This window comes from Arvicola amphibius, chromosome 3 (assembly GCF_903992535.2).
Source record: "Arvicola amphibius chromosome 3, mArvAmp1.2, whole genome shotgun sequence".
Taxonomy (NCBI): domain Eukaryota; kingdom Metazoa; phylum Chordata; class Mammalia; order Rodentia; family Cricetidae; genus Arvicola; species Arvicola amphibius.
Window position 1 is genome coordinate 128897247 of NC_052049.1, and position 19812 is coordinate 128917058.

At 48.4% G+C, this 19812-nt stretch overlaps 1 protein-coding gene across 1 annotated transcript in view; it reads right to left on the reverse strand.

Moving 5' to 3' along the window:
• Thsd4 (thrombospondin type 1 domain containing 4) overlaps positions 1-17878 on the reverse strand; it is a 573246-nt gene extending 555368 nt beyond the window's left edge. Inside the window, exon 1 of the mRNA XM_038322684.1 lies at positions 17771-17878. The gene's annotated coding sequence lies outside the window, so the exon portion shown is untranslated. The remainder of the gene's footprint in view (positions 1-17770) is intronic.
• Positions 17879-19812: the final 1934 nt, after the last annotated feature.

A 19812-nucleotide genomic window follows, 5' to 3' on the forward strand; every position in this document is an offset into this window, starting at 1 on the left:
CCTCCCTAGGATTCAGACACCTAGAGGTGGACTCTAGCCTATCCCCTGGCATTTCCCCATACAGCTTCTTCCAGAATCTTCTTCCAGGAACAGCCTATACTACATGGGTTGTGGTTATGAAAGGAAAAACAGCAGACTATTCCAGCGTTCATGAGACCTGCAATTTTCCCAATGGCCTTCCCTGGGCCGTCAACAGTGAGCCATCTCATTTCCAAACTTCTACGTGTGCTCTAGACACTGTGGCCATAAGCAGGTGGCCATGGGACAAGGAGAGAGTGTCAGCTCAGACCACCTTTCCCTTCGGACTCAAGGCCTTAGTTTGCCTTTTTCTTCATTAGGATCTATGTCCCACTGCCTACAATGGTCCTTTGTCATTCTATGGGGTATCTGTGGCCACGCACATATACATTCTTTCCTACTCTCTCTTTTCTCTCTCTCTTTCTCTCTCTCCTTTCTCTCTGTCTCTCTCTGTGTGTGTGTCTCTCTGTGTCTCTCTCTCCTTTCTCTCTCTCCTCTCTCTCTCTCTCTTTCTCTCTCTCTCTCTCTCTCTCTCTCTCTCTCACACACACACACACACACAGACACACACACACACACACAGCATGGCAGGAGAGGTCATGTATGTGTCAACAGTAAGCACAAGAACAAATTCCTAGAGAGCAAGTGACACATTCACTCACAAATGGATCTTGGTGAAACTTCAGAGTTGAGCAGGACATAGATAATATGGTTTTTCTATGGGGGGTGGACTATGCACATAAATTATGCATGTTCCTGGGTTTTAATCCCCACTCCCATAAAAATGAAAAAAAAATCATGCACGTTTATTAAGAAAAGTCAAAAGCCTATAGAGAAACATGAATGGGAACGGGCTGATTATTTACTGTCTCATAATCTAACATCAAACAGCTCCTGGCACTTGACATCAGCTGTACATTCTCCAAAGAATCGTTGGTCTACGTTCCCTGATACACAACATTCAGGCTGCTGCTGGGCTCCAGCCAGGGGAAGTGTAAGCTGTGCTCTGCCCAACTCATTCCCAGCCAGCTCTGGCCTTGAGTCTAGGATCTCTCCCCAGTTCCCTGCACGCCTGTTCATGAGCGTGAGCCATAAATCAGCAGGGTCCACTTTCTGCCCTTGGTGCTTCCGAGTGTAGGGGGAACGAATTTGCCTTTTCCTGCTCTGCTCCTGAGGCCTACGCCTCCAGGCTTCTGTTACTACATTACTTTTTCAAAGCGACAGAAATCTGGTCAGTGGTTTGTAGCAAGCGCAGCTAGCTGTTCCCTGTAAGCTGGAAGCTCTGAGTGACCCCTCAGAGAGCTGCAGAAACCTAGCGAATTAGTCTCGTGCCTCTGACACAACCCATGACAGGCCCGAATCAGGTCAAGCTGAAGTCAGGTGTGGTGATTAAAAGATTAAGGCCATACCAAAGAGATGGGCAGCACATAAACTAAAACAGTTCCGAAGGGAACGGAGCTCAAGAAAAACAATGAGAGGAAATTGAGCTTGGGAAGAAGAAAGCTGTTAGCAGGCCCTTTGCTTGAACCCCATCAGCACCGCTGCTGCGACTCCATCCACATCTGTCTCCCTTTGCCGGCTCACGCTAGCCTTCAGGCAAAGCTGGAAAAGCTGCCAGCAATAGCACAAATGTCACAAACTCCGACCAGTGTCTTCGTGACCTGACCTCTGGGGCTGGGTGTCTCACTCATCTCCCGGAAGCCCCACATCTTAGGCCCTATCATCCCATCAGCTTCTAGTTTCCTCTTGTGGGTGGCTATTTCAGGGCAATGAAAGGACAGTCACCAGCTGCACACTCAGCCCTGTCTCCAGAGAACGGAGCCCAGTGCTCACCCAGGCCTCGGTGAGTCCCACTCCCTGTGCCTTTGGGCCCAGTCTTTTGCCAACCCTCAGTCTGTCCTCTGCGTTCTCTCTCGGATAACCTCTCCTTCATGCCTCCTTCTACCCAGCCTCATCAACCACCACCCTTCTCACTGTAGTCAGTGCTTCTCTGGCTTCCCTGCACTTCCCTTTCTCAAAATCCAAGCACAGAGCTGAAGCAATGGCTCAGCGGGAAAACACAGCCACATAAGAATACAAATGAAAATTAGGACTCCCAGGCAATCCCCAAGAACAGTGGGCAGGCAAGGCAGCACCCCTGTAATTCCAGCATTTGAGAGGTAGAGGCAGGAATCTCCAGGGAAAGCTGGCTGGCTACCTAGACTAGCTGAGTCTGAGTGCCCCAGGCACAGGGAGAAACACTGCTCAACAAATACAGTGGGACAAAAGAAGAAGACATCCAACACCAACCACTGGCCTCCAGCACACACACATACACACACAAGCATGCATACACACAAATGCATGCACACACACGCATACACATACATATTGGCACACATGTACTTATATATCGGCATGCATGCACATACATATTGGCACGCATGCACATACATATTGGCATGCATGCACATACATATTGGCATGCACGCACATACATATTGGTACACCACACACATGCACACACATATTGGCACACACATGTACACAGGCACACACACATGTTGGCATGCATATACACATAAGCCCAATCACAGAGGAACAGGCACACCTGTCACCATGGTCTACCTGCCTGTCCCTCCAACTGCACCACTTCGTCCTCATCACCCTTCCGCAAAAATCCACACACTGAGAAGACCAGCTCCTCCTCCTTTATTCCTCTGCAAAATCATTTTCAGATATTTGACCATGAGTTTGTAATCTCAGCATTTAGTAGGCTGAGGCAAGAGGTCAGCACGCCGCAGGCTAGCCTGGTCTACATAGCAATCCGTTGTCCCAAAAAATTAAAAGACTGACTACGAAGACTGTTGCGGGATATGTGATTATACTGTGAAACTTTGAGACTGTGTTTATAAAATTAACCTTGGATTGGGGGTGGGGCCAGCAACCAGCGGACAGGAATTAGCCATAGGGAGGATGGAGGACCCAGGAATATGGATAGAGAGATGCAGAGGAAGGAGCAGGGAGGGACTTAGAGGTTCGCAGGCTTTTGTTTGTTTGTTTGTTTGTTTGTTTGGAGGAGTGGAGAGGTACTTCTCTTTCTGCGCCTCCACCCCAAAGGGAAGGTCAGCTGGTTGCATCTCGGCTTTTCTGATCTAGCAGGTCTAGTTCTTTCACCCCAACATCGGACTCCCAAGTCTTTATTGGTAAACAGAATACAGACTTAGTTAAAACCTATGTTTGGCAGCTGTGGCCAAGCCTGTGCAAGCAGGCCCTGAAATCCCACCAAGCCAAGGTCTGAGCCTCAGGCTGCTGACTGCATGGCACAGACTGTAGTTAAAGTATCAGCATTCGGGTGCTGCCACTAAGAAAAACAACAGATGGGTCTTGGTTCGAGACTTCTTCCAGTTGAGGTTGTGTCTTATGCAACATTTGAAAAACTTTCTGGGAACTATTCCATCTGGGACCTTTGAACCCTGCCTACTCTCTCCTCCCCTTAACAGGCACAAATATTGGATCCTCTGCTACAGTCCTACAAGTCCTGTGGCCCAGGTCTGCTTCTCTCTATGGTCCAGGTTGGGTAACTTGTTGCATCTTCGATTCGCTGTTTCTATCCTCTTGTTTCTACTCTCCTATTTAGTCCGTCCAGTGAGATCTGATTTCAGTTATGCGTTTCACTGCTAAAAATTCCATGCACGATTAAAAACTTAAACATGAGACCAGGAACTATTTTTAAAAATTGGAGAAATACTGCGGAGCATTGGTATGAGTGATGATTTTCTAAAAATCTGGTCACCCCCTCCCCAAGCACAGGCAACAAAACAAAAGCATGAATAAGATCACATCAAACACAAAAGCATTTGCAAAGGAAAAAGGAAGAGTGTGAAAAGATAGCCTATAAGCCAGGAGAGAACGCTTACAAACCATGTGTCTCATAAGGGATTGATATCCAAAACATGAAAAGAACTCAATAGCAACAACAAACAATAAAATGAAAAAGTGAACTAGGAACCTTGTTAGCAGCTTTCAGAAGAACACATACAAACATCTGTAACCATGAGGAAACTGAACGGTAAAGCAGGGGTGAGCTTCCATCTTACGCACGTCGGGATAGTTGTTATCAGACATTCTTGAGATGACAATTGGTGCAGGTGGCAGGGGGTGGGGCTTTCAAATAACACTGGTGGGACTGGGAGTTGGGCCAGCCATAACGGAATACTGTATGGAAATTTTTCAAAAAAACTAAAAAGAATGTTTGGTGCGGCAATTCCTCTTTTCGTATTTATTCTAACGTACTTAATCTGTTTAATGAGGAGATTCACGAACCTCGGGTTCCGTGCAGCAATTCTTCCCAAGAGCCGCACTATAGAGATTAGCATAAATGCTCAGCAACCAATGGATGGATAAAGAGAATGCTAAGAGGACTACTATTCAGCCTGTGTAAAAAAAAAAGAAGGAAGCCTTGTCATTCAGGACAACACGGATAGAGCTTGAGGATATTACGCTAAGTGAAATGAGCAGACATGTTCTCGCTGACATGTGGACTCTAAAACAACCCAACCCGTGGACACAGAATGCAGCTGGCGGTGAAAGGCAGCAGGAGTGGGAGCGAAAGAGAGAGGCAGTCGAAGGGCACTGAGCGGCCCTTGTCGTTTAACCCACTGCACAGTTCGCTGTGTAGTTAATGACAGACAGCACAGTATGTATTTCATAATTGCTGGGTTGCCCTCTCTACAAAAAAAAATGACAGGTATCTGAGATAAAGGAGAATGATCTTGACTTAAACATCCTACTTTGTACCCGGGAACTAGACATTATGACAACTTACTGATTTATAATAAGTTTAATATTTAAAAATAAAATTTCCAGGGCTTAGTAATAGAACACTTACTTGTCATGTGCGAGGCCCTGGATTCAATCCCAGCATTACAAAGATAGATAGAAACTGAACACCGATATGTAGATAATTGACAGATAGAAAGGCAGATAATATAGGATGAATAGATGGATGGATGGATAGATAGGTAGATAGATAGATAGATAGATAGATGATAGATAGATAGATAGATAGATAGATAGATAGATAGATAGATGATAGATAGATAGATAGATGGATGGATGGATGGGTGGGTGGGTGGGTGGATGGAAGGACAGACCGATGGACTGACGGACAGACAGACAGGCAGGCAGGCAGGTGGATAAATGGTAGGTAAGTGATTGGTAGACAGATGATTGATTTATAGATGGGTGAATGAATAATAGATCGATAGATAGACGGTAGATAGATGTTTGATAGGTAGCTAGATGGTTGACAGATTGATAGATGACGGATAATAGAGAAAAATTTCCATTTGTTGAGCCCTTCCCATCTATTTCTTTTTAAGATCTCTCCTCATTTCTTTCAAGCACGTGGGTAATTATTTTTTGAGGTGCTTTCCAGATGGGGCGTTTAAATCCTTCCTGGACATCTCTCACATCTTTGTCAGCTTAGTGCTGGCCTCCATCTATTGTCCTTTCTCATTCACTAGAAGATCTTCCTGGTTCTCATGACTGACTCTGTGCTAACCCTGCACATCACAGGCATTGTGTCATGAACAAAGATCTTATTTAACTGTCTTCTTTTGACACGCCAAAGTTGGGGAGGGGCTTTTCCCTCATCAGGCTCGGCTGGGGACAGAAATTCAAAGTCCCCATTTGGTCTCCACGGAGGAAGGGGGAGTCATCAGTACTTCCGGGCAGGATGATGGTAGTTCCCGTTCTCCAGTGAGTCTCCATCGGCATTCCCCTGCTGCAGGGGAGGAGACAGGATAAAAGTGAATCATAGCACACACCACAGTTCCTCATGTGGCCTCCACTGAGTCCACAGATGGGTGCAGACAAGAGGGAATGCATGTCTATTCCTGTGGATGGGGTAAGAGTCATTGCCACCGCTCTCAGGGGAGGTAGGAACATCTTACTGCTGCTGGGGAAGTAAGGATGAAGGCCTGTCGCAGTTGAGAAATGTCCCCTACAGATGATCTAGTCAATCACTGCTCGTTGAGGAATGAAGAATTAGGACAGTGGTGACACACACCTTTAATCCCAACACTTGGGGGGCAGAGGTAATCAGATCTTTGAGTTCAAGGTCAACCTGTCTTCAGAGTAAGTTTCAGGACAAAGAAAAACCATGTCTGGGGTGGGGGAAGGAAGAATTAGCGACACAGCAATGGGCAATGACTACTGGCGGTCAAATGGGCAACCCAACGGCCCATGACTCCAAGATCACTAGTCTACACAACAGAGAGCTCTCTGCCAGAGAAGAACACCAGCCCCCTGCCCAATGAAACAATGGGCCAAAGGATAACAGCTGCCTCCCTTCAGATCCTGCCAGCCCCCAGGCCAGAAAGCACACATGGCTACGTGCCATCGCCCCCTAAACAACACAAACACACGCCTGCTCAAGTCGAGTTTCCTTCCAACACATACAGCGAAAGCAAGTTCAGGAGCCAAGAACCACAACCCCACAGTCACCTTCAGGGCTGGTGGTCTCCCATCTGGAGAGAATCCTACTTTCCTGCCCACTGGAATCTCTGAAAGCAAGATCCACTCAGGAGCTGGGGAGATGGGAGTAGCCAAGAGGCCCCTCCTGGCCAGAGAGCTGGGTCTGCACCCAGCTGGATCCTTGGTCTGTGGAGCTGGGGCCCCAACCAGCAGTCTACACAAAGCTGCATTTTGTCCAATAAGGGAGAGCTGGTGACCTGGGCGGAGAACTCAGCTTTCCAACAAGCCTTTGTTTTTGTTTCCATTTAAAAAGGTTAGTGACTTTATTGCATGTGGAAAGAACCAGAGAAACAAGCTCAAAGAGGCTCAGCATGTTTTTGGAGCTGACCAAAAACACAGGACTTTTGAGTCTAGTTGAGAGGAAAGGGAACAAGTTTATCCTGCATTCACCATGTGCCAAATACAAGCCTGGGAGCGCCTTCTGTGCCCTCCCCTGGTAGATTCAGCCAGAATCAAGTCCAAATTCCTTCCCACAGGCCCTCAGGAGATCAGGAGTCAGAGCTACTGAATTCCAGGATCATATACAATGAGCGACTGATGTATAAGTTCCCTTTCAATCAGAAATCAAAACATCACCTAATGCATTCATCCATCAATATTCTTGAGGTGGCTGGCACATACGCATCCCCACGACCACCAATAATATTCAGACTGCTCAAGTATATAAAATGCCATGGTATTTGTCTATAGCCTATGGACATCCTCCCATACACTTCAAATTACCCCTGGGGTATTTATACTACCTCACACGGCATAAATGCTATGCAAGCGGCTACCTTGTTGAAACGGCATGGTATTTGCTTATACCCAATGCACATCCTGCTGTCTGTACATTTTAAACCATTCCTGGATTACTGACAGTACCCCAAGTACTGTACATGTTATGTGAACGGTCACTGTACTATATAGCTCTAATAAATAAAGACAAGAATGAAGGTCTGAACATGTGCAATACTGATAAAATTAAAAATAATATTTTCAATCTGAGCCAGGCAGTGATGGTGCATACACATCTTTAATCCCAGCACTTGGGATGCAGAGGCAGGCAGATCTCTGTGAGTTTGAGGTAAGCCTTGCCTACAGAGCGAGTTCCAAGTCAGCCAGGACTACACAGAAATCCTGTCTTGAAAAGCCAAAATAATAATAATAATAAATTATATAGATTATATAGGCATATTCAATCTTCAGTTGGTTGGTTCTTTAGAGGTATAATATATTCCTGAAGTCAGTGGATGCTAAGAATTTTGAAAGTATAATTTTTTATTCACTACAATAACAACTCAACGTATGATAAATTATATTATGACAACTACTTAAGTTGGTATAACCCAAGCTCATAAACAGCCAAAGTTGCTGACTAAAACTTACGAACTGAACTAGATGCTTATTGGACACTGGCATGCCTATGATTTCTGTGGACTCTCTAGGACACTGCTGTGGTTAAAATGTGAGACGTCCCTCTACATCTGTATATTTGAACTTGGTGCTGTTTGGGAAGGCTGTGGAGCTGTTGAGGGGCAGAGCCTTTCTAGAGGAAGTAGGCTACTGTGGGGGGTGGGTACTTCCTGATGTGGATGCAGTAAGATCATCCAGCTTCCTGCCCTGCTGCCACGCCCTCCTCACTAGCCGCCATGTCTTCCTGGCCATGGTGGGACCATCCTCTTGAACTACAAGCCAGATGAACCCTTCCTCTAGTCTAACGCTTCTTGTCAGGTGTTCTGATGCAACAACAATACAAGTTACTCATCACACAGATACGCTCACAGTCATTCTTCCTAGAATTGGAAAAAGTCTTCAGTAGCATGCTAATCTAGACTAGGAGTCAAGAAACTCCACTGAACAAACATATCATGTATATGTGTGTGTGTGTGTGTGTGTGTGTGTGTGTGTGTGTGAGAGAGAGAGAGAGAGAGAGAGAGAGAGAGAGAGAGAGAGAGGTATGACATGTGATGTGGATGCTGAGATGATGAAATTGCCATCACAATATCCCAAAAGCATTTTAAAGGAGATTTTATCTTCATTCGTGTGTGTATGTTCATGTACACGGGTCCCTAAAGAAGTAGGAAGAAGGCATCCGACTCCCTGGAGCTGCAGTTACAGGCAGTGGTGAACTACCCAGGATGGGTACTGGGAACCCAACACCACTCGTCCACAAGAGCAGCAAGGTCCCATAAGCACTGAGCCACCTCTCCAGCCCCTACAGGAAGTTCTATTGGAGTGTATCAATGACCTTTCATTTAGGGACCGTCTGGGGCTTCACTGATGCTCAAAAGGCGGCACTAATCACGTGCAATAGGGATCCGTGTCCTGCAAAGCCCAGATATCAACTGGCAATTTTAAGAGATACTGCGGACTAGAAGCAACATTGCAGCAGAACTGTGTGGAGGCTGTGCTGTGTCGAGTACATGCACACACTTGCATTCGTTCGGGGGGGGGGGTAGTAGGAAGATTCACTTATGAGGGCTCGGTTCGGAGAGGTGATCAAGGATATGGCTATCTCATAAAGTATGAATGGCTTCCACTTCCTTTAACCCTCTCTCTTCCCCTCGGTTCCCCACGGGGTCTTGCCCCCCATTCCCAGCCGCAGCCTCTCTGAAGTTCCACCTCCGAGTCCATCTCCTTTCATCTGGGCCGTTCACTATGGCTAGTACAATGACTTTCCTATCACCTGCCTCTGCCTAGGGCTGTAAGAATCGCCAGCTTAGGCAGAAACACCATCTCATGTGTCTTGACCCTCCATGTCTGCTTTGATCTGCAATGTGCCTCTCAAAGGCACATATTAGTGTGTTTTCTTTTACAAAATTTGTTTTTAATCTTTAATTACATGTATGTGTGGCAACGTGCACACGAGTGCAGCTGCCTGGGGAGGACCAAGTTGTAGGATCCCCGGGAAGAACTGGAGTTCCAGGCAGTTGGGAGTCACAGCGTGGATGCTGGGAACAAACTGGGGTCCTCTGCAAAAGCAACACATGTTCTTAAGCATTGGGGGCATTTCTCCAGCCCCATATGTTAAAAGTCTTAGTCCCCAGTTGGTAACGCTACTGGGAGAAAGCAGAACCTTTAAGAGGTGGGGACTAGGCCAGGCGGTGGTTGTGCACGCCTTTAATCCCAGCACTCGGGAGGCAGAGGCAGGCAGATCTCTGAGTTCGAGGCCAGCCTGGTCTACAAGAGCTAGTTCCAGGACAGGCTCTAGAAACTACAGGGAAGCCCTGTCTTGAAAAACCAAAAAAAAAAAGGAAAATAAAAAGAAAAAAAAAAGAGGTGGACTAGTGGAAGAAGAAAGGTCACATGGGACTTAACCTTGTAGGCATATTGGAATCTATCTGACCCCTTATATCTCTCTTTGCTTCTTGGCCACCATGAGGTGAAACTCTCCCTCTATCATATGTTCCTGCCATTATGTTCTGTGGTGCTATAGACAAGAACCAAAAGGACCAAGCAACCATAAGACTTCTGACGTCATGAACCAAAACAAAACCTTATTCCTTTTTGTTGATAACCTCAGGCATTTTGTTACAGTAACAGAAAGCTAATACAGTGTCATGAGCAAACACTAGGCTAGCTCCACTATGTTTTCTAGTATGTATGGAGATTATTGGCCCATTGTACAAGAGAACAAACTGATTCTCAACTAATGCTGTCCCAAGCCATACAAGCAGTGGAGTCTGGAATCCACACATTTTACAATGCACACTATTGCTCCCTGGTGCCAAGTAGGGACTGGGAGTTAGGAGCATGAATGAATGGATGTCTGGCCCATTATGGAATCAGTAACATGTGTGAGCATAATCTAGGAAGTCACCAGCACCTTCCTTCAAGGAACTCTCTGAACACTGACGTAATTTCCTTCAATGGAATTCAGAAAGTCCCCATCCCACAATGTGTCCCCCTGCCCGCTAGAGGGGTGTTGAGTTCCTCTAACCTGAGCCCTGAGGAGAGAACAGAACTAGTAAGAAGGAAGGCGTGGGTAGCGATGAGCCCTCCTTGCCTTCTGGTGCTCATGCAGGCCTCCAGGAGCGTGCTCTCTGTGGGTTCTTGAGTACCGTGGGTCAGCATGACCACCAGGCGACCATGTGGCCTGGATCCAGTTTCCAAGGCAGAACATGAGATCAGAAATAGATAAAGAAAAGCAAATTGGATGCCTTTCCTGGTGTGCTGATTTTTGAGATTAGGGAAGAACTAAGAAACAACCTAGCTCCTAATAGGGTAGGGAGGGGCTGTGGAAATCCTCACAGTACTCAAGAAATGGGAATCCAAAAAGAACTTAAAAGGGGGGCTGGCAAGGTGGCTCAGCTGTTAAAAGTACTTGCTGATCTTTCAGAGGGCCTGAGTTCAGTTCCCAGTACACACAACAGGTGGCTCCCAACTGTCTGCAACTCCAGCTCCAGGGGATCTGACACCATCTTCTGGCCTCTACTGGCACCCACGTCCACGTATGTATGCTCACACACAAACATACACAGAAACACAAGCTAAAGAACTCTCCTATATAACTGCTAAATATGGGAAATATTTACACAGACACACGTTAGCCAAAAAGACAAATGTGTACCAGTTAAGTTATAACGTGAGCTTGTACGGGGCTGCGAGACGGTGGCTCAGCCAATAAAGCACTTGCTGAACAAGCACAAGGAGCTGAGCTCACATCCTCAGCACATGCAGAAAAAGCTGAGCAGGATGGCCCACCTCAGTGATGCCCATGCCGGGGATGCGGACGCTGAGGGGGGCCTGGGAATTGCTGGCCAGCACAGCTTAATCAGTGACTTGCCAGGATGAGGGAGAGCCCCTGTGTTCTGTTAGGGTTTGGGGTGTTATTGTCTTGGTTTGGTTTTTTTTTTTCTTGGTTTTTGTTTTGGTTTTGTTTGTGTGTTTGTTTTTTTATCAACTCGATACATGGGTCATCTGGGAAGAAGAAATTTCAGTTGAGACAATGCCTCTGTCACACTGGCCTGTAGGCAAGTCTGTGGGGCATTTTGTCGATTAATGTTTGATGTGTGAGGGCCCAGCCCACTGTAAGCAGTGCCAGCCCTGGACAGATAGTTCTGGGAGGTATAAGAAAGCAAACTAAATGATCCAGTAAGTGGCATTCTTCCATGGCTTCTGCTTCAGTTCCTGCCTTGAGTTCCTGCCCTGGCTTCCTTCAATGATCAGGATGTGCAAGCCAAATAAACCCTTTCCTCCCCAAGCTGCTTTTGGTCATGGTGTTTAACACGGCAATAGAAAACAAACTAGGGCACCTCAGAAAATAAGGTGGGAGGCTACTTGAGGAAGACCCTACCATCATACTCATCCGTATATATGAACATACATGAATGTGCACACACACATACACCATGCATACATACCAAAACCATAAATAAGCATACACAAAGGAAAAAACAAATCGTTAGAGGCAGCTGGCATACTATGCATAAATGAGATGGAGTCTTGATTTTTGTTTCTTGTTTGTTTTTCATTCACTAACTGGTCTGTTTGTTCCAAGAGTTTCTGTTTTGGAGCCAGGTAGAACTCAAACGTCACTCTGCTGTACCCTTGCTACGTGAGCCTCCGCTGTCTGAGCTATGGAACAGGATAATGTCTGGCTGACCTTAGAGGACCTAAATTCACACAGGTAAAGGTAACACCTCATGCAGGGCTCTGAACAGCAGTTCCCCCATCTCTCAGCTGGTGATGAAGCCTCTGCCCTTGAAGCACAGTAAAGGCCTGGGCCTGACTCCAGCACCATAGGTGAAACAAGGGTGAACAAGAGTCCCTTCCGGCCGGACTCTCCATGATGCTGAAGGCTGCATTGCCAATACACATGAGCAATGAGACTTCAGACCTTACCCTGTAGCACTGGGAATGTAGTTCAGTATTAAAGCACTTGCCTGGCCCGCCTGATCAAGCTCTAGGTTCAAACCCCACTACCACCAAACAAGAAGGGAACAAAACAGTAAGAACAAAAAAAATGTGCATCATGGCTCTACCTATGCTTGCCCTATACCTTCCTGCAAGCTCTTCACAGCTCCCAGGAGACCTCAAATCCACTGCGGGGACTGGTCCTCCTAGCAAACATTAGGTAAGTGCAACTTATCAGCGCCAATCCAGGATGAGGTGATGGGAGCTCAGGGGAAGCCAGAACAGGGGGCGGTGCTTGGGTTTGCATCCTGGCCAGATGGTCTCCACAATTCCTGATTTTTTGCAATCCTTTCTACTCTCATCCACTTGGCCTGGGGCTCCTGGGTCATATCACAGCTAGCAACGAGCAGAGGAGAGCAGAACCGGCTTAGGCCACCAGAGGCCCAGGCTGACATCACTATCTAGCTCACCAGCATTCTGTCCAGCTAGCAAGGAGGCAGAGGGCAAGGGGCTGGAGGGCTAATCAAAAGGGCAGCAGGAGGCCATGGGGCCAGCACCAGAGGGTGGAACCAGAATTTAAAGCATGCGGGGTCAGGGGTCAAACAAGCCAGATCAATCAAAGAGTTAAGTCACTTCACAGAAGTGAGTCCTGGAGGCGGAGGAGTGGAGGAGCGGCTTCTGTCCTCAGGAGGGGTGATGTGGGATAGGTGAGAAGAGAGACAGCTAAGACTGGAATGGCCTGGGTAGGAGCCTGGGGCTGCTGACAGCATCGTACAATGTCACGAATCTCCCTTATGCTGTATGCTGCACTGTTGTGACTCCCACTTTAAAGGTGGGAAAATGACAACAGAGTAGTTAAGGACCTTGTTTGAAGCCAACAGCGTGCTGAGACCTAGACTGAGACTCTGAGCAGGCTCTGGAGAGCTGTCACCTTCTGTTCTCCACACACACAGACTGCTGACACAGGAGTGGACGGGGACTCCATCGGGGAGAGGTGGTATCTAGCCCGGAGGCAAATGCTTTCTTTGTTTATCTTCCTGGAAATGACAGGCTGTTGGAGGAACCCCCCGGTTCAGGAGGGAAAAAAAAGCACGCTCTTGGTAACTGCAAATTTGCCACTTGCTGATAGCATCAGCAGCTTTCTGAGGAGGCAAGGAGGCAGTCTCCCAGAGGTTGATGCAGCCCCAGGCAGCAGAAATTAATCATCTCTCTCATGATCTCACCTCAAAGAAAATGATCACAAAGTCAAGGCCCACAACCATCCCCACAGTAGTCAGACGCGTGGCTGCATCCCTGCCATAAATCAAAGGCGATGCCCAGCTTTTCATCAGATGCCTAAAGATAATTCCCCTGCCATTTCCCGGCTAGGAGTCGGAGGGCCACAGCTAAAGGGTTAACACCTCATTTCCTCTTGTCTTTCAAGCCTTAATCCCCATCCTGAGCTGGGTGCATTCCAAGCCCACCTGGAGCAGGTCAAGACCAGCCTCCAGCCCATGACTGGTCCTTCATTTCCCCTGGCAGGAGATTAGATGAGGCACCCATTAATCACTCATTACCTCTGTCTTCCCTGCTGGTCAGACCTCAGGCAGCCTGCCAAGGGGCCTGGGAGGGTGTCTGGGAGCTGGCCAGTGCCACCCTCCCTGGGACAAGACACAGAGGCACAAGCCCGGCTCAGGACTCTATGGACCACACCCAAGCAGGGGGAGAAACTGCCTATCTTCCACCTAAGCTATCCTTAAGGCTCCCAGACCACAAGCACCTACTGCTGCTGAACTGAAGGATTAGGGAAAGAAAGAGAAGAAAACTAAAAATGGCCACTTTCCCCAAGATGACAATCACCAGGGAGAAAAACCGCTGCCCACCTGGTGTTTGTGCCCTTTAGAGGACCCAAGGGGAAACTGGACAGGAAGTGGAGAGAAGATGGGATGCCGGCTGGATGATTACCGGAGTGCAGCTGTGTATTCAATGGCTGGGTTGGAGTGCAGGGCAATAACAGGCAGTCCTTCAGACAGAACCTGCGCCTGACAGGGCTAAGACTGGATGCAAGTTTCTTCTGGAATAGGTTTAGTGAGTGCCCATTGTGTCAAGCACTCATCAGTCAGAGTACACAGGAGAAATGGGAAGTGACACTGAGCACCTACTCTGCGCCCAGGCTTTTTCCTAAGGGGCTTCAAACCCACACCAGCCTCCAGGCTGCCTCTCTCCCATTGCTTTATGTGAAGATCGTGTGGGAGAAGGGTAAGTAGAAAGAACTGTTAAGTGAGAATCTGCCATAGGTCAGCGAGCACTCTAGGGAAGAAGCATGGCTGTGGCTAGCCTAGCCTGGCCAGCCCTAGTGGGAAGATTACAGCCTATGTTGTACCCCCACCAGCTTGGGGTTTTCAAACCAAGGCATTCTGATCTTTCTTCTTCACACTTGTTCAGACTTTGGGATGCAAGGGCCGGGCTTAGATGCTTTCAGGGGAGGACGAGAAGGATGTGTTGAGCTTTCAAAAACTTCTTTTCCAAGGCCCCTTAAACAACAACAAAAGGGAGGCTCTCTTGAACTCACAATCCCCCCTACTCATTCCTATAGGTCAAAGTAAAGGCCCTCTGATATAAATAAGAAAAGAGAGAGAGAGAGAGAGAGAGAGAGAGAGAGAGAGAGAGAGAGGAAGGAAGAAAGAAAGAAAGAAAGGAAGGAAGGAAGGAAGGAAGGAAGGAAGGAAGAAAGAAAGAAAGAAAGAAAGAAAGAAAGAAAGAAAGAAAGAAAGAGAAAGAGAGGCTGGAGAGTGATACATGCTTATACCATTCTGGGACAGAAAAAAAAAAGGCATGCCCCTGGGACTTAGATTGACATTCTATGGCCTGTGTGGCACACATGCACACATATAGGTGCAAATGCACACGTGCATGCATGTATACGCATACACATACACACACAGAGATAATCCAGGACAACTAAGTCAGGCATGGTAGCAAACACCCATGATCTCGGTGTTCCAATACCTGAGGCAGGAGGATGACCAGCTCAAGTTCCAGTACCTGAACTACATGTTAAGCACCCTTGCCTGAAAGGGGTGGGGGACAAGCCATTTGTGACAGACCCTGCATCTGTCACTATAGTCTCATTCCTGGCTCAAAAGGCAACCAGGGGCTGAGGTCTTCAAAGCCGCATGTGCCTAGGACTCAGTTTCTCCCTCCCCTGTCTCCTAGATGCTCTGCTCACACATGCACATGGATATCCATATTCGCTCTTTCATCTCCTCCCTCCCCCACCCCCTTTTGTTTCTCTCTCCCTGGGTGGTCATTTATCAGCCACTCTCCTCTCAGCCCCTGGAGGGCAATGAGACATCCTTGCTCAGTATAGGCCCCCATCACACAGTAATAATCCCTGGCACACAGTGGATGTTCAGAAGTATTTGCTGGGGGAAAAATCCAATGGAAGTGAATACTGGGGAGCCATTGTGATTTTGTGCAATGTGGTGAAGTCAGAATTTCAGAAATATTCATCTGTCAGCATGAAAGAAGATGGATTACAAGGAAGAGAGCCACCCAAGGCTAGTAGTCAGGAAGGGAAATTGTTACTGCAATTTGGACATGGTTTAAAGTAGGGGCAGGAAAAGAGTTTGAGAGATCGTGAAAGAAAGATTGTGGAAGGGGTTTGTGATAAATGAGCTATGCATATAGGAGATGGGATAAGGGTGCTGGGGGGGGCACTTGGGTGCCAGCAGCCAATATGGATAAAAGTGATGTCCTGAAGGACAGTGTGGAGGGTAGAGAGGAACTCTGTGGGCAACAGACAAGATCGCTCAGCAAACAAAAACTTCAAGCCCTGACCTTCCTCCCAAACTGTATTCTGTTCCTCTGCCTTCACACCTGGCCATGAGACTTCGCCATGGCACAGCGGGTGAGGGTGGGGCAATGGTGCCCAGCCCAGGGCCCTGTCATCCTCACAGTGAGGCCAATGCCATCACTTGTGCCAGCAGTGGCTCCTCATGTTCTCCTCACCCAAACTCATTCATTCTGCGAGGCTGGACCTTTGGGAATTCCCGGCTCCAGCCCTGCAGAGGTTTATGGGAAAGCCCCGGGACTCTCGCTGCTTCCGCGCATTGATTTTCAGGGTAGGATTGCATTTTTCAAAGGAATTCAACTACAGTGCCAACAAAAATCTATAGGAATTTAGTAGGGCTACATTTAAATGACAGCTTATTTTAAAATGTTTGCTCCTTTGTACACAGAGGCCCAGCTAAGATTCTCTCAAGCCCAGCAACTGTGTCAATTCCATCTCCACCAGGTCAGAGACGTCAACAATGTCATTGACAACACAGTGGCTCTAAAAGGTGTGAGATCTCAGCTGCTGTCGGGGTGTCGCAGATGCGAAGGAAGCTGGACACGACAATCCCTTGGCATTCTGGGCTATCTATTTCACTTACTCCAAACTCTAATGGCCTTCCATCAGCTCCCCAGATGCAGGCTTCCATGCACCCTACTGCCTGCAAAAGGGCGGGACACTGTCGGATGAGGGGTGCACTTTCCATGACACAGAAAGCTGGGGGACTTCTGAAAGTCTCCCTAGACCCACAATTCCACATGCTAAGTGGGTGTCTCAAAATCAGCTTCCTAGCGTACGGCTGCAGTTATTTCTAAGAAAAAATGAAACTTCATTTCTAGATCTCTCCCACTTCAAGGTGAGCAAGTTGGCCAAACGCTAATTCTTCAATCACATTAGGGCCACAGTTCTATGAGCTGTATCCCAGGCTGACAGAAACAGCAGGTCCACCTGGGCTAGCAATGACACTAGGCTGCAAAGACTAACCTGACCTGGGGGTCAGAGGCTTTCTAGAAACCAAAGTGATGGAGGCTCCAGATTGGGGCTCTGGGGCTGCTGCTGACACTCCACCAGCAATCCCAGGCTAAGCAAAGGAAAGCAAGGCTGGGGTGGGGGTACAAGCGCAGCCTGTGCAACTCAGGAGTTCCCCCTCTGAGCTGAACAGAACGCAAAAGGGCTAGTTTGCCACTTCCCCCACCCCAGGTGGCCTGGCTCTGGAGTTAAGGGTCCGAGCTGGTGAGTAAGGGCAAAAGAGGCCTCCAGGAAATGGGAAGAGAAAGGATGAGAAGAATGAAAAGGAAAGAGAAGACAGAGAGTAAAGGGAAAGAGGAAGAAGGGGAAGATGAAAGGAAGGGGAAAAGGAATGAAAAGAGGAAGGGAAAGAGAAGAAGAGGAAACAGAAGAGAAAGGGAAAAGGAAGAAGAAGGGGAAGTGGGGAAGGAAGGAAAAGAGGAAGGAAAGAGAAGGGAAGAAGCAGGTACAACGTCCCGAGCGACCATGGGCCCCAACAGACCCACGCGTGCCAGGTTGTGTGGCTGCCCCGGGCTCCGGCGAACGGCGGGCCTGGCTGCGCGATCTGCTCACCTGGAGCTAGTCCGGAGCGTCAGCCTCCTCAGCTCCGCGTGCTTCCCGAGCGCCGCCGCATGGACGGCCGCTCGCCCCGCACGGGCTCCCGCAGCGCCCCAGTGAGTCGGGTGCGCGGGCGGCAAGCGAGTGCCCAGCGCGCACGATTCAGGCGCAGAGTCTGCGGGCGGAGAGCGCGGTCCGTGCGCCCTGCCCTCCCGCGCGGCCTCCCGCTGTCACCTCCAGCCTCCCCTGCCGCCCCCTGGCGGCCGCATAGGGGAGATCCGGCCCTGACCCACCCCACCTCCCAGGGGCTGAGGGGCTCTTTAAATCCGTGATGCTGCCGGACCCCTGGAAACCTCGAGAGGAGACATACACCAGAAGAGGCAGGAGAGGGGAGGACGGTCTGGACAGAGGCTGGAGGGCTGGTTAGAGACTGGAGAGTGGTGATCGAGGAACTTAGAGGGCTCCCAGGCTGGTCATGGTCGTCAGTGGGAGCGCTGAGAGGAAGACAGAACCAGAGCCTGAAAGTCAGTTTGTGGGAGCTTTATGGACATCCTTGAGTATTGAAGAACAGCCATTCTGGTTGCAACCACGGGGTTAAGGTTGGTTTTCAGTGAAGCCCTTCTTTCTGGCTTCCAGGGTTAGAGGACATCCCTAAGAAAGAAACTCCCTGAGAACCAGAACAACTCAGCATGCCTTCTTGATCTAAAGTCCTCGGGCTTGCCCGCAAGCGCCTTTGCCTGCTAAGCCATCTTGTTGCTCCCGCTGCCAATTCCTTGAGTCCATGCACAAAGATAAAATGTTTAAATTCAATCCACGTGTCTAGAGCTGGGAGAAGTAAGCAAGAAAGAGAAAACGTCCCTCTTTTCCCAGAGAGGGCAGGATGACCTTAAACAATTGAAGAGACATCCGGGCACAGGAGTTGCTCTCCCTTGATGTGAATCAGCATGTTTGCTTATGGCTGCCACAAAAGCTTGCCTGCAGGGGGTGTTTGGGAAAGGGCAGGTGTACCTGTGTGTAAAGGTGGGTGGCAGCAGAATGCAGGCACTCTACCTTAGAGCCAGGCCGCATCAAGGGGTAGGTGTGGTATGGTATGCTTTGTGGGAACAGAAAGATACCCCTCCAAGAAAAAGAAAGAAAGAAAGGAAGGAAGGAAGGAAGGAAGGAAGGAAGGAAGGAAGGAAGGAAGGGAGCTGGGAAGCACAAGAGATGAGGCCAAAGAAGGAGAACCAATTTTGAGTGCCTGGCACCTGGGTACAGCTGGGACGGACTGCGTCCAACTGGTTCAAACAAACACATTCTGATGAGAGGCACCTGGTGTTGCAGTGTGGCTCGAAGAATCCTGGTCCAGATCCAGTGAATCAGACAGATCTCCAAACTCTAACTCATTCCATCCATTTAAAACTGATTGGCAGGTGAGGCGCCCCCCCCCCGCCCCCCCCCCCCGCAGTCCCAGTATTCCAGTGGTGGCGGCAGGATGATGGGGGTGGGGCAGGACTCAAGGTCATCCTTAACCTCCTATCCAGTTTGCAGCTAACCCGAGATGCATGAAATTATGTTTCAAACAACAAAGACGACATAGCCAAGGTTAGTCGTGCAAGCCTATAATCCCAGGTGCCAAGAGGCTAAAGAGGGGGTATTGAAAGTTCGAATCCAACCTGGGCAACATAGTGAGATACTATCTTAAAACAAAGAGTGCAAGCACGGCTTGGGGTGTAGTGGAGGGCAGAATGTCTACCAGGCATGCATGAGCCCTGGGTCTATCCCCAGCACCAACAGAAATAAAGAATTCTTAAAGGACAAAGGCTATTTACTAAACAGGATGTGGCAGGAACAGCACAGGAGGAAAGGACATGGGTTTCTTTATGGCTTTACTTTTGAAGACATGTTGGGCTTAAACCTGCAAAGATAAAAAGGAGAATAAATAATACCCTCCTGTCCCTCCCCCTTCTGTCCCCTCTCCCTCTAATGTTAACATGTCACATAACCAAAGTGCATTGTTAGTGACCAGGCTCACTTGACCTAGGCTGTCTCTCGGGGATTGATCCTGATCCACTTAA